This window comes from Octopus bimaculoides, chromosome 19 (genome assembly GCF_046866305.1).
Source record: "Octopus bimaculoides isolate indiv1 chromosome 19, ASM4686630v1, whole genome shotgun sequence".
NCBI lineage: Eukaryota > Metazoa > Mollusca > Cephalopoda > Octopoda > Octopodidae > Octopus > Octopus bimaculoides.
The window spans coordinates 16915414-16929544 of NC_142946.1; the positions used below are offsets into that span (position 1 = coordinate 16915414).

At 33.8% G+C, this 14131-nt stretch overlaps 1 long non-coding RNA gene across 1 annotated transcript in view; it reads right to left on the reverse strand.

The window, feature by feature from the left end:
* Positions 1 to 570: 570 nt before the first annotated feature.
* The window catches only part of LOC149131768 (uncharacterized), a 44423-nt gene continuing 30862 nt past the window's right edge, over positions 571 to 14131 (reverse strand). Inside the window, exon 2 of the long non-coding RNA XR_016245144.1 lies at positions 571 to 6969. This is a non-coding gene — a long non-coding RNA (uncharacterized LOC149131768). The remainder of the gene's footprint in view (positions 6970 to 14131) is intronic.

Genomic DNA, 14131 nt, shown 5'->3' on the forward strand with positions numbered 1-14131 from the left:
ATCGCTAGACAACCGATGCCGGTGTGTTTACGTCCCCGTAACTTAGTGGTTCGGCAAAAGAAGCCGATAGAATAAGTACTAGGCTTACAAAGAATAAGTCCTGGGGTCGATTTGCTCGACTAAAGGTGGTGCTCCAGCATGGCCACAGTCAAATGACTGAAACACGTAAAAGAGTAAAAGAGTAACCTCTTTTCTCAAGTTCTCTTTTTCAGGCATTGAAATACATGATTAATATGAGCGGTGGTTTGGATTATGACTTATTCTGGGAGAGTGGGGCAGATAGTCGAAGAGATGATAGATTTCAGATCTCATACATAGATATACTTATATTAGCATCGTTAAGTAAAAATGATTCTAGTTATTATTATTATTATTATTATTTTCGATGAGTGAAACTTTTATCTGAAAGCATATTAATGCACGTGGAAGAGAAAGCATTTCTCAGATATTCTCTATTCCACGTACGGGAAATATGTAACAATTTGAAATACCAAATTCGTTATTTCAAAGATCATTACGTACATGCATCACTCAAAATCAATTGTCATTTTATGTATTTCATTATATTGATTTTATTTTTATCTGAAAATGCACTTTACTTCCTCCGTCTATCTCTCGTAGCCAATTTATCTGTCCGTCTTTTTCTATTTTCCATCTTCAGTTAGTTTCTTCTATTTTTATGAGCCGTTCTCCTGATTCTCCTTCTCTCTCTCTCTCTTTCTCTCTCTCTCTCTATCATATCCATCCATCTATGCACCTATCTGTCTATCTATTTCTCTATCTAGCTCTCTATGTATCTATATCTATCTATCTATCGATATCTATCTATCTAGCTATCTACATCTATCTATCTATCTATCTATATGTCTGTCTATCTATTTCTCTATTTAGCTATGTATGTATGTATGTATCTATCTATCTATCTGCATCTCTCCCTCTCTTTCACTCCATCTCTCTTTCCATCCTTCTCATTCACCCTATCTATACTATCTCATTCTGCAAATTTATCTTTCTGTATTTTATACTCCCTCAATGACCTCGCAGAACTCAATTTCCTGAACTGGAAATGCACTAAAAGACGGGATTAGCTGTCAAATAAATATATACTTGCCCTGTTATTCACCCAATATAAATTTGATGGCGTTTCACTCGCTGCTATGTATATTCACAAGGGAGAAAGAACGTTCTAAATTTATAATTTATAAATACTACTACTACTACTACTACTGCTGCTGCTGCTGCTGCTGTTGCAACTGCTGCTAACACGACAACGACGACGGCAGTGGCAGCAGTGCTCAACAAATAAAATGATGATTAATATATTTAACGATATTAAGTCATAGCAACAACAACAACAACAACAAGAAGTATTACTACTACTGCTACTGCTGCTGCTACTACCACTACTAGCGTTAGAATAGTTGTTATTCGTGAGTATAATTTCAAATTTGAAAGTTAAAATGGCACCAAACATTACTATGAAACCTTATTATAGAGACACACATCGGTACCTGTGCATTAAATCATATCATTCAATTTGTACATGTTAGCATACCAAACTGTCTAGTCAGGAGATTGTACACCGTTGTTGGTGATATAAATATCCGAAAAGCAAAATCCATAGGATTTGGCTTTACTTATACACTTATAAGAAATGAATGATAACAAGTAAAACGAATAGTTAAAGAGTTACTTCGAGCAAGTAACCTTTAAAGAGGAACGGGAATGGGGTACTTTGTGTCAGGACGCATAATTCAGTAATTTGTATATCATTAAATTTGGAAATCAATTTTGTTCATTAACAGAAAAATTTCATAAATTGAATGATTTTCTTAACAACCGAACGTTTGATCAACGCGAACTACAACCAAAAGCTTCAGAAGATTTGTTGACAAAGGCAAAGTTTAATGAAAAGACGGCATAATTCAACACGTTTTAACCACGATTGCATGCGTTGTAGAATATGTCAATCTATATATATTCATACGCAATTTATGTGTTTACTATATCAACACTGAGAGTGGAAAAAATATTTGCAAATACAAATATTAACTACATATCCAGAAATGTTATTCGCTATATGAAATGATAGAATTGTAGAGAGATAAGTATTAGCCAAATTAGAAATACGTGAGGAGAACGCTTTAGAGTACTCTGCCAGTGAGTAAGAGACACTGCTTTCGGAAAATCCCATTTAATAGTAATGTTACGAAGGTGTTGTGAGAAAAAAAAATCCATTTTATAAATTAAATCACTCAATTGAAGGTTTTAAGGAAGTAAAAGAAGAAATATTACTGGTAATTTCAAACCAGTTTACACGGGACACTAATATGTGAAAATGGATGTGATTGAAAAAGAGCGTTCAATTACTTTATCATAATTCTACAAGTATTTATATATTATGACCTTGATCTGTAGAGCAATAAACGAGAGTGATGGTAACGGTTGCTTTGCAAATATTCATCTTGAGTACACACACGCACAACACACACATATACACATATACGGGTTATAGTCCAAATTCCAAATGCAATATGTGTGAATGTGTATGTGCGTGTGTATGCATGTGTATGTGCGTGTGTATGCATGTGTGTATGCATGTGTATGTGCGTGTGTGTGTGTGGGGGGGGTGCCTGTCGCCTTAGCAGCGCACGACCGCTGTTGGTTTGTTGATGTCTGTGAAATCTAGCTGTTCCACAAAAGTGAATGATAGAATAAGTACTAGAATTTAACAAAAGAAATACTAGTATCGATTTTTCGACAAAATTTTTGAGGGTGATACACCAAATTAGCTGCAGGCCAATGACAGAATAAATTAATACACAGCAGATAAACATACACCAGCTCATATATTTGTAAGCTAAGATTTATTAAATTGGTTGAAGTATGGTTATTTAATGCCTTCCCAGTATAGCGTTAAACAGGCATAAACATCCTATGTTTTTGCATGAAATCTGATACAGAAAGCGATTCTGATGGTCCTAATCCAGTTAGCAGTTGTGGCTACTTTTGTACTTAGTTACCTGCAGAAAATCCGTAGTATTGAAATCTGTCTAGTCCTAGATTTTGTCAAACCAGGATAATATAAGCACACATAACGACAGATGCACAACTACATGTGCGTATGTGTATACATAGCTAATATTTTAGTTATGCTTGTGATCTATGCACATTTGATATATGCTAAAGATATTTCCAGCCTGATCCATTGAATTACTTCTCAAATATATGAGTGTCAGTTCATCTAACTCAGAGACTTCTGAACTTGTAGGTTGAGTCATTCACCTTCTCATACTTGAAACCATTCATCATGTATTACTTTAAACCTATTAATGTTTAGAACGATGAAATTGCTTCGGATCCTACACATAGCGTCAGATAAATATGTCTTGCCACACAAATGTATCACAGGTAAATATAATCATTTTTTAAAAAATTCTACGGTGCTTAGAGATGGTTAGCAGTTGCTATTGATTTCTCTCTTAGACATTTATACTACTATGGGCAAGGAACAGCCGATTATATAGAAACCGAGCAATACACATGTATTTATTTTAACTGCTGCATGCCATAAAGAGGAAATTAGAGTTTACATTTAATCGAAATCAAGATGTATAAGCTTACAAATATATTGGATAAAGTATTTTGTGACACAATAAGATGGTTTGTTAATCTTTTACTTTATTAGCAGATATGTTGCGAGGAAGGTTTATTATTGCGAGGTCTACAGCGTTGAGTTAGCGGAATCGTTAGTGCGTCGGTCAGAATGATTAACAGCATATCTTCTGACTCACTGCTTTTGACTTCAAATATCGGGGCCGACGAAATAAGAACCAGTCAAATAATTGGATCGCTGCAATCGACTGGGTCCTCAAAATTGCTGGCCTTATACCGAGTTCAAAAATATGTTTTATACCTTTTTTTATAATTGCTAAATGTGCGAATTTATGATAACAACCAACACACTTTTCAGGGCTTCTATTACTGCTGAGACGTATGAGATAGGTATCCTCAGTCTATATGCATGGAATCGTCAAATGTTCATGTACTGGTGCCAAAACGGGCCATATGTTATTTCTAGCAGCCAGGAATAAGAAATATTTCTCACACGAGCTTCGAAAGAATTCTTAGCTATTAACTGCTTTGGGTTATCTCAAGCTACGACAACCCGTCGCTTGCCCTAAAATCTTCTCAAAGGCTCGAATTCGAAGCCCCGTAGTTATGAGACTAACTACTTTACCAGTCAGTTATATCACACTGTCTTTATTGTGTTAATATTGAATATTAATATAAAGAAATTCTTGGGTGTATAATTTATATTGGTGTGCACAGCAGAGCACGAAATAATCGTTCAAAGCAATCGACCGTGGAATGCATTCAGCTACTACTTGTTTCAATATCTTTTCCATTTGGCCAATAATGATTCCTAGCATTTACAAGGGCCACTGATTTTTAGAGAGAGCAAAATCGATTATCTCGACCCCAGACATTGAATCATTCTTGAAAGCTTTAAGGCAAACAAGAGCCCCGTGTGGGATTTGATCCTGTAACCTAAAGAAATATAACAAAATCCCGCCAATCATATTGTATGGAACTTTACAATTTCAGTAATCGCTTAGATCAATATCTCTGCTAAATAGATGATAGTCACATTACTTCTTTTCAACTCTAAAATATTAGATCGTTATGTTTTATGATAAAAAAACTGCGATAAATTAAATACCCATCAATACACAAATCAATAAAGAAACAAAAAAAAAAATTGAACTGCTTTTATCTAAATAAATACATTTGGGTACTTAATATTTTCTGAATAAATTATGAGTTAAAATTCCCTAGAAATGTGTAAAATATGGCAATCATTTCAGTTATCTACTTTTATCTTTTGGCTTTTGTCACGCCTCCTCAAAATCAAACTGAAACAATATCATCTATACTAGTTTTTATTCAGGATGCGTCAAATTGTCAGAATAGTAAGTACATCGCATAGAATGCCTTGCGGTGTTTATTACGATGTTCTCTATCTTGAATACAAATTCCATCTTGAACGAATTTGCCTATTCTCTTCTCGGCTTCGAATGGTAGTATATATGACTAGTGCGTCAGGACAAGATGTGTTGCAGTTTCTGTCCCGATCCGAGTTCAAATTCAACCTATTTATTCAAATCCTGCTGGTAGTAATATCCAGCCGCAGACCAAATATTGATTATGAATATGTGAAACCTGGAATGTGTGGACGACTGAGGCAGCCGTTCTTTACTATAGACAAACGACGATAAGGATGTAATTAGAAAGATGAAGAACAATATTACTCCCAAAGAGCTAACAGTGATATTTACTTATAATTAATTATTTATTATTAATTAATTTTGTGTGCTATTGCTCATATATAGTTCTTTACAGTATTTAATATTATGATTCTGCTTACTGTAATCATTTGAAATCCCACGCAACCGAAATTGATTTTCAGAATTTACGAACAGGATTAAATAAAATACAATAAATATATTGGATACATTAATTCGACTGTACACTTCTTCCTGTACAGAGTTTGGCCATGTGCCTAGATCCTGTTCACATCAAAAACAAAATCAATATTTCCTATTAACTCGTTGATAACAAGCTTTCAAATTTACAATAGTGAAATTATTTACTTCACATTAACGTAGCCACAATACCTGTCCACTTAAAATAATTTCTTTATTGGCAGCGTGATGCAAGATTAATATATTTATGTATGTGTTAGCGTTATAACTGATGATAACACTTATTGCTTTGAATGTGTTGCATTACAGGCAAGCTGATTGCCAATTAAAATAGATATAAGCTGTCATTTATATTGCCGTTCAAGTTAACTGTATGTATAATGTAGTTTAGACTTTAAAGAAACTAACGTTGTCTATTGAATTTCCATGTTAATCTTATAATTAAAGGTTATTCGTTTAATATATACATATAAACATCTCTATTAAGAATGCATTCATTGAAATAGTTTTCTTCAAAGTTACCAAGGGATAAAAAATACTGACTTGGTTCTAATACATTGAAATATGGTATGCATTAAACTCACTCGAATAGCAAACATATTCAACTCTAAAAAAAAAAACAGAAAGAAACTGTGCCGATTGAACCAATAATAACTTCTTTTGGTGCACGTGACAGTTTAAAATCTAAATGTATCATTCATCGATTTTTTTTTCTTGCAAGACTAATGTAATCAACAGAAGAAGAACAGTCAATCAAACTCAACAATGAAGATATTAATTTAATCTCTTATATAGGACAAACTGTCTCAGAGATGCATTGGGTGGGAAGACAGTTCTGCAATGTTCAAGTATTTTCTCAAGAGAATTAGATGCATAAATGAATTTTAAAAAATTCGAAGCTGACTGGTCGACTCAACTGATTAAGCGGTTAACTCCTTCGCTGTGACTTACTTTACAGTACAATAATATATTCGTATTATTCATTAATTTCCCAGCTATATGTTTACAACGGTTAGCATTAGTCTTTCCATATGAACTTGAAGAATATTTTCTATAAGATATAAATAAGGAATTGCTCAATGTAAGATTCCATACGTTCTCAAATGGTCATATATTTGTGTTCAAAGATATTAATTGTTTATGGCTGAGGCATAATTCTAGTAATTTTGAGGGAAAGGATTAGCTGATACCATTAATCCTACACTAAGCAAAGGTGACTTCAATGGAATTTGAATGCAGCATCTAAAAACTGCACTTTGCAAACAAGCTAATGTAGCCCAGAAGCATACTCACCAGTTGTTACGGAGTTCATGGTTAAAGGCAGAGAGTGAAGGCTTTATGTTGACTGCCCAAGATCAGAGATTATTGACTCGGAACTATCAAGCCAATGTGATGAAAAATGGTGTGGATCCATAGTGCCGATACGGCAACGATGGGATAGAAACAGTGCACCGCCTGACCTCTGGGCGTAAGGTTTTAGCGCCTGTGGAGAACAAATCAAGACATGACAGAGTTGGCAAATATCCACATTGAATAATGTGTCAGCATTATAAAATTAAAACTGCTGACAAATGATACAAGCACCACCTTGAGGCTGTAAATGAAGGTTGAAAATGTCACGAATCATTGGAACTTCTCAGTAAGTACAGATCAAAGCAAATAAATCAGATGTTGTGAAAGGCCAAAACAGTAAAGTCTGTTTATTGATTGACATTAGCATACCCTGTGACCATAATATCTCGGCAAAATAATTTGATAAGCTCAGAAAATATGAAGATTTGGTAATCGAAAGGAGGTACCATCTGAAGACGATTACAACTTGGGCAAGAGTCTTCAACTATAACCACGGGCCGACCAAAGTCTCTTGAATGGATTTGGTAGACGGAAGCTGAAAGAAGCCCGTCGTATATATATATATACACACACAAATATATATTTATATGTACGTATGTATGCAAATGTTTGTGTGTCTGTGTTTGTCTCCCCACCATCGCTTGACAACCGATGTAGGCGTATCTAATCCCCGTATCGATTGGAGGAGCACTTGAAATGATCAAAAACGAAACTGAGATTTAAGAATGATACCTGACTTACCATCAATGCAGGAAGTGTAAAAGATTGTCTGAACTTGTACGTCACATGTTTTTAGAAGTCCTTGTCGCTGTGGATTTTTCTTTCTCTTTTTCACCTCTATTTTCTTTACTATTTTACTCTTTTATTTGTTTCAGTCATATTACTGCAGCCATGCTGGAGCACCGCCTTTTAGTCGAACAAATCGAACCCAGAACTTATTCTTTGTAAGCCTTGTACTTATTCTATCGGTTCCTTTTGCCGAAGCACTACGATACGGGGATTAGATACGCTAACATCGGTTGTCAAGCGATGGTGGGGGGACAAACACAGACACACAAACATTTGCATACATACGTACATATAAATATATATTTGTGTGTGTGTATATATATATATATACGACGGGCTTCTTTCAGCTTCCGTCTACCAAATCCACTCAAGAGACTTTGGTCGGCCCGTGGTTATAGTAGAAGACTCTTGCCTAAGGTTTCACGCAGTGGGACTGAACCCAGAATCATGTTGTTGAAAAGCAAGCTACTTCCCACACTTTATCCCAATTTTTATTTTTCCCTTGATCTCTGTCGTTCTTTCCCTTTTTCTGTATCGCATCACTTTGTAAATGAACAATCTGGTATATTTATTTTTATAGCCTACCAATGTATACAATGCCCTCGGTGTCAGGAAGACACTGAGCAAGAAATATAAATAGAAATGAAAGATGATAATGTAAATGAAAATGATAAAGATAATAAAAATAATAAAACTACTACTACTAGTAGTACTACTGCTGCTGCTGCTGATGATGATGATAATTATTTCTGCAATAGGCATAACGCTTGAAATGTTGGCGGAGGGTGTTAGATGATTACGTAACTGGTATTTATTTTATCGACTCAGATAAGATGAATGGAAAAGTGAATACAGCTGGATTTAAACCCGGAATGTATACAAAAAGAATTGATATTACAAGACATCATATTTTTTTTTTTTTTCGTGTGACATTATAATGATTCTGAACTGCGTTGTTAGACAATTTTGTGGACTTGAAGCAACTGGAAAAATCTAATAAACACAAGCCATAAGCTGTCATGGCGAACGATAATTGCAGGACTTTATGGGATTTGTCGATAAAGACAACTGACGCTGCTAGCATTGATATGATTGTGGAAAATATAAAGGTTAAACAGAGTAATATCTTTTTGTTTTCTCACTGCCGTGTGATATAGGGTAGTCAGCAACTGAGAAAGTTGAGGAATATCAGGACGTTATCAGGGATATAAAAATATATTTGGTTGAAAGGGTGAAAATTGTATCTGTGGAAATTAGTACACTCGACTGTTTATTGCTGCCTAAGAGGTTGAAGGTTATAGGAATTGAGTTTCGTATTGTCAATGTGAGACAAAGAAATATCGTGCATTCTATCAGAATGCTGAGAAAGATTCTTGTGATCTGAGATTTGTGTCGCCAAACCTCCGGTGGTGAAGATGGGTGAGGAGAAGTGTTGCAAAAAGGAGGAATACAGTTAGTAGTAGAAGAAAAAAAGAACAAGACGATAGAGAGGAAGAGGTGGAAGGGGAGGAGCGTGAAACTGGTGAAATTTTTAATTATATGCCATCATTAAGACAAAGCAAAAAGCAAAAAACACGATTTGTTATCTTGCTGTGTAATCATAATTATGATGACGTTAAATATCACATGGAATGACACTTCGCTAAGAGAGAGATATGCTACAAATTTTCTGTTTTTTAATCTTGAGGTGAAAATGTGAATGTTATTGTTTTTTTTTTGTTGTTTTTAGTCATTCGGATTTTAGGCTTTTTTTGTTTTCGTTTTTGTTTCCTTTATGATCGAATGATTTTAAATTTAAAATAGTGGACGTTATACGTTCACAGTTCTCCGATCATGTAAAACTTGTAACAAAAGCTGATCAGAATCAGACGCAATCTAAACAGACTTCTATACCACATTGCTGTTTAAAGATTTCCAACTAATGTCTAATTTATCATCTTAAAATTCAAGAAAAAATTGTAATACTGTATAAATGTGAAATTAAAACTAGTAGTAAAAAAACATGAATAAAACATTCCAATACAGGTGACATTTAACTTGTCACAAAATCAATTTTACTGACTCGGGTGAATGAGAGTGAAATATAAAAAAATTAACCTGGCGCTTTGACGGTAACTCAGAACGTAGTGTGTGGAAAATAAATTATGTAATTTTTTTTGGTACACAGATTTTTCTGTGAACTAGATCCACTTGAAAAATCTGATGTTGCTTTCTTCTTAATTAGAATCAGGCAATGAAAACAACATAGACATATCTACGCAGTCGTCACAAGGCTGGAAGGATATAGCCGTCAAATTTTCCTCAACCACAACTCTGTACGATGAAATGTATCTTCTACTTCTCTTTTTTTATCTTTTACTTGTTTCAGTCATTAGGCTGCAGCCATGATAGAATATTGCCTTGAGGAACTTAAGCCAATTAAAACGACCCCAGTATTTTATGTTTGTTTGTTTTTTTTAAGCCTGGCATTTGTTCTATCGGTTTTAATTTACTGAACCGCGAGATAACGGGGACATCAACACACCAACAGCACGTGTCAAGTGTTGGTGGATGACAAAGACAGACAAAAAGACACACGCACGTTCGCGCGCAGACACACACATATATATGTGTGTATATATGTGCGTGTGTGTGTGTATATATATAAGACAAAGAAAGGGAGGACAAATGGGTCTTATGTCCTCTCTTTCTTTCAGTTTCTTATTTCTTTATTGCCCACAAGGGGATAAACATAGAGGGGGCAAACAAGGACAGATAAAGGGATTAAGTCGATTACATTGACCCCAGTGCGTAACTGGTACTTAATTTATCGACCCCGAATGGATGAAAGGCAAAGTCGACCCAGGCGGAATTTGAACTCAGAACGTAACGGCAGACGAAATACTGCTAAGCACTTCGCCCGGCGTGCTAACGTTTCTGCCAGCTCGCCGCCTTTAGTCTCTTCTTTCTTTCAGTTTCTGTCTACCAAATCCAGTCACAAGGTTTTGATCGACCCGAGGCTATAGTAGAAGATACTTGCCCAAAGTGCCACGCAATGAGACTGAATCCCGCAAGCATATGGTCAAGAAGAGCGCTTATTATCACACAGCCACTCCTGCGCCTATAGATAATATGTATTCAAGTATCCCTTCACTATTTTCAGTCACTGGACTGTGGTCATGCTGGAGCACCACCTTGAAAATTTCTTGATATAAAACTTGTCTATCGTGACTAGATTGTCATTCATCATCTCCTGAACGCCATGAAGAATAAAAAGGACACAATAAAATATTATATTAAAATGCGAAATTCGTTTAGCGTTTTTTAATGAGACGAATCGAAATCTACGTTAAAGTATCGTTTTGCCATGAAGATCACCTCTAGCATGCAGTCGTTTAGAAAAAGTGTTAGTATGTTCTGAATACTAAATGTATATTATTTCTTTGATATTGAAATTAAAATTCCGTAATACTATATTGTTTCTTTTACAATTTACATCTTAATTTCTAAATTTCTATTTAAAAAAAATAAACAAATTCAAGTAAAAGATTAAAAAAAAAAAAAGTAATGTGCATTCATTTATTTTATACCACTATTAATAACTCATAAAAACCGATAATGGTTTTGTATGATCAGCGAATATATTAAAAGGTATGCTAATTTTTGGCTTTGAATGAACAATAAGACAGGGAAATTTATTTCTAATAGTTCCTGATAATGTATTTCAGATCGAGAGCTGAACTACTCCAGTCATTCTGTCATTTGAACATTTCGCTGACACCTGCTGTGTGGGTCTACTTTTATTTATTTATTTATTTATTTCTCAGCGATTTCAAGTCATGCTTTATAGATTAATCTTCTCGCGATAGCATAGCAAAACAGCATGATTTTATGATGACAGAACAGCGAAAGAAAGTATAAATTATATTTTAAAAAATAATAACATAAAATATATAACGTGTAACATTTACATACAGACATATATATATGTGTGTGTGTGTATTTGTGTGTGCGTGGGTGTGTGTATGTGTACGTGTGTCTAAAAGTGTATGTGTACGCATATGTATATATATATATATATATATATATATGTATATATATATATATATATATATATATATATATATATAAACGCACATACATAAGTTCATACATACATATTTCTTCTCTCTCTGTATATATATATATATATATATATATATATATATATATATATATATATATATATATGTATGTATGTACGCACATACATACACACGTATATACACACGTACATACACACACACGTGAGGTACAATGAAGGATATGATCAACATTGTGTTTTCGTCGATATTATACGGTGTGTCGCCTTTAAGACTCTCGTAAATACATTTATTATTATAAAACATAAATTGTGTTGTATCAAAGTGCTATGATCTGGAGGAATACCTAAAGCTTTTGCCAAAGTCATTCAAAGCGCAGAAGAGACGGTTGAACACACCCTTCATTGATTTGTTTGTCCTTTTCTACTTTTACTCTATTGAATCTTACCAAAGCAGAAAAGCACTAATCTACTCATATTCTAAGTGATTATATCCCATTATTAGTATTAACTTCACGTCACCATCTCTTTGCACTGTATCAAAGGCATAATGTTAATTGTATGTAAAGCCGTTGCATTTCAAGAATGAGTGTTCGCTGAGTTAGAAAACAATCCAGTAGTATTAAGCGATATGTTAAGTGTGCATATATAGAGTAAATGAGTAAATTCACACCGGGCTTTGAAATGAGACTATCGATAGATTCTTCAGTGAATCAAGATGAAAGAAATCTTTGATCAGAAGCAATGCGTAACTAGATGCGTATCACAATATTCTCAAACATGTTGGTAGAAATCTATTAAATGCCAAGATTGTGAGATCAAAGTTGGTGAAAATTAGTAAAGTTATAGAAATTTATTCATCTCTAAGAACATAATTCACCACTCTACAAACATACCGGTGCAGATACGCATATATATATATATATATATATATACATATATATATATAATCCGTATTGTATACATAGTTGCTATACAAACATCCGAAGTTTTTAGATTCACAACATGCACATTAAGCACACTCCTAGAAATACCTGAAAGAAAAAATATATATATTTGCTATATACATACATATACAGACTTCTAACGACCTCCCATATATATATATGCGTACGTATGTACATGTGTATGTATATACATATACAAACAGACATACAAGTATGTGTATATGTGTATATTTGTATATATATTTGTATATCTGTATGTAGGTGTATGTATATATATATATATATATATATATATATATATATATATATATGTATATGTGTGTATATATATATACACACACATGGAGTGACTTATAATTTTAATAATAATAATATAGGGTAAGATTACACGCACGCAAACATACATATACACGTATATGCATGTATATATATATATGCATATTTTTATGTATCTTTGTATAGTAATAATGATAACTACATAATACGATATCATAATGTGCTCCGATTTAAAGCGACATTTGCCTAAATGATTCATTGAAAGATTGATGAGCTAACCCACGCCAAAATCGCATCCACGTAGTCGCTCTTTCTCCATAACCTATTGATTTTCATGCACATGTGTATGTTTACTGACCATCAGAATTGCCCATTTGTTCTGCAGAGTGATTAGCCAAAATTCTTGGTAAGTTGGAAACTTTCTTAATGTCATCTGTTAGAGTTTCCTTAGGATTAGAATATATATATCTCAAGACATCTATCACTGTGCACCATTAAGTCGTCAGGTACCGAAATGCGTAGACGAAATACAAGAATATTGCTTCGCAACCATGTAGTTAAAATCTACTAGCTGAATGAATGGAACCACAAACCATATACAATGGATTGTATATGAATTCAACTGGAGCAGAATTAGGGGAAATTTTTAACTATTTACCCCAGAATATATTTAATTACGCCGACGTTACCCCCTTGATTTGAAAAGAAGAAAATAATAGATTATTTGAATTCAAAAGGTTTATTGAATCTGTTTATTTCATTGAATCTGTTTATTTCATTGAATCTGTTTATTTCATTGAATCTGTTTATATGAATCTATTTACACGTCCATTACATTGGACATAGTATTCATTATGCCCAAGAATTTCCTTTTTACCCCCTTTAAGGTAATTTACCGCTGTTCGCCGGCCACTGTACTTGAGGGCTACATTTCTTGTGCACGACTTTATAATATGGTCTTCTTAAAAATACTAAAACACTGAGTGATTTATAAATATACAATTTTAAATAATATTTACTTCACAGTCGACTGTCTTACGAATAATATAGACATTACGCCTTCCCTGATAACATATAATTCCGATTTAGCACACTACAATTTATTGCAATTAAGAGTATAGTCTAAGGTATTAACAATTAAAAGAATTATTTCAATCAAAACATCAGAATTTTTTTCACCGTCATTTCAGTGACATATTACTATTACCGATGAAGCCTCC